The following is a 2,500-nucleotide window of genomic DNA, read 5'->3' on the forward strand; positions in this document are numbered from 1 at the left end:
AACCCTAAAACCCTAAACCCTAAACCCTAAACCCTAAACCCTGAACCCTGAACCCTGAACCCTAAACCCTAAACCCTAAACCCTGAACCCTGAACCCTGAACCCTGAACCCTGAACCCTGAACCCTGAACCCTGAACCCTAAACCCTAAACCCTAAACCCTAAACCCTGAACCCTGAACCCCTGAACCCTGAACCCTGAACCCTGAACCCTGAACCCTGAACCCTGAACCCTGAACCCTGAACCCTGAACCCTGAACCCTGAACCCTGAACCCTGAACCCTGAACCCTGAACCCTGAACCCTGAACCCTGAACCCTGAACCCTGAACCCTGAACCCTAAACCCTAAACCCTAAACCCTAAACCCTAAACCCTAAACCCTGAACCCTGAACCCTGAACCCTAAACCCTAAACCCTAAACCCTAAACCCTAAACCCTGAACCCTGAACCCTGAACCCTGAACCCTGAACCCTGAACCCTGAACCCTGAACCCTGAACCCTGAACCCTGAACCCTGAACCCTGAACCCTAAACCCTAAACCCTAAACCCTAAACCCTGAACCCTGAACCCTGAACCCTGAACCCTGAACCCTGAACCCTGAACCCTGAACCCTGAACCCTAAACCCTGAACCCTGAACCCTGAACCCTGAACCCTGAACCCTGAACCCTAAACCCTAAACCCTAAACCCTGAACCCTGAACCCTGAACCCTGAACCCTGAACCCTGAACCCTGAACCCTGAACCCTGAACCCTGAACCCTAAACCCTAAACCCTAAACCCTAAACCCTAAACCCTGAACCCTGAACCCTGAACCCTGAACCCTGAACCCTGAACCCTGAACCCTGAACCCCTGAACCCTGAACCCTAAACCCTAAACCCTAAACCCTGAACCCTGAACCCTGAACCCTGAACCCTGAACCCTGAACCCTGAACCCTGAACCCTAAACCCTGAACCCTGAACCCTGAACCCTAAACCCTAAACCCTAAACCCTAAACCCTAAACCCTAAACCCTGAACCCTGAACCCTGAACCCTGAACCCTGAACCCTGAACCCTGAACCCTAAACCCTGAACCCTGAACCCTAAACCCTAAACCCTAAACCCTAAACCCTAAACCCTAAACCCTAAACCCTAAACCCTGAACCCTGAACCCTGAACCCTAAACCCTGAACCCTAAACCCTGAACCCTGAACCCTGAACCCTAAACCCTGAACCCTGAACCCTAAACCCTAAACCCTAAACCCTAAACCCTAAACCCTAAACCCTAAACCCTAAACCCTAAACCCTGAACCCTGAACCCTGAACCCTGAACCCTGAACCCTGAACCCTGAACCCTGAACCCTGAACCCTGAACCCTGAACCCTGAACCCTGAACCCTGAACCCTGAACCCTGAACCCTGAACCCTAAACCCTAAACCCTAAACCCTAAACCCTGAACCCTGAACCCTGAACCCTGAACCCTGAACCCTGAACCCTGAACCCTGAACCCTGAACCCTGAACCCTGAACCCTGAACCCTGAACCCTGAACCCTGAACCCTGAACCCTGAACCCTGAACCCTGAACCCTGAACCCTGAACCCTGAACCCTGAACCCTGAACCCTGAACCCTGAACCCTGAACCCTGAACCCTGAACCCTGAACCCTGAACCCTGAACCCTGAACCCTGAACCCTGAACCCTGAACCCTGAACCCTGAACCCTGAACCCTGAACCCTGAACCCTGAACCCTGAACCCTGAACCCTGAACCCTGAACCCTGAACCCTGAACCCTGAACCCTGAACCCTGAACCCTGAACCCTGAACCCTGAACCCTGAACCCTGAACCCTGAACCCTGAACCCTGAACCCTGAACCCTGAACCCTGAACCCTGAACCCTGAACCCTGAACCCTGAACCCTGAACCCTGAACCCTGAACCCTGAACCCTGAACCCTGAACCCTGAACCCTGAACCCTGAACCCTGAACCCTGAACCCTGAACCCTGAACCCTGAACCCTGAACCCTGAACCCTGAACCCTGAACCCTGAACCCTGAACCCTGAACCCTGAACCCTGAACCCTGAACCCTGAACCCTGAACCCTGAACCCTGAACCCTGAACCCTGAACCCTGAACCCTGAACCCTGAACCCTGAACCCTGAACCCTGAACCCTGAACCCTGAACCCTGAACCCTGAACCCTGAACCCTGAACCCTGAACCCTGAACCCTGAACCCTGAACCCTGAACCCTGAACCCTGAACCCTGAACCCTGAACCCTGAACCCTGAACCCTGAACCCTGAACCCTGAACCCTGAACCCTGAACCCTGAACCCTGAACCCTGAACCCTGAACCCTGAACCCTGAACCCTGAACCCTGAACCCTGAACCCTGAACCCTGAACCCTGAACCCTGAACCCTGAACCCTGAACCCTGAACCCTGAACCCTGAACCCTGAACCCTGAACCCTGAACCCTGAACCCTGAACCCTGAACCCTGAACCCTGAACCCTGAACCCTGAACCCTGAACCC

This window comes from Solanum dulcamara, chromosome 4, assembly GCF_947179165.1.
Source record: "Solanum dulcamara chromosome 4, daSolDulc1.2, whole genome shotgun sequence".
Lineage (NCBI taxonomy): Eukaryota > Viridiplantae > Streptophyta > Magnoliopsida > Solanales > Solanaceae > Solanum > Solanum dulcamara.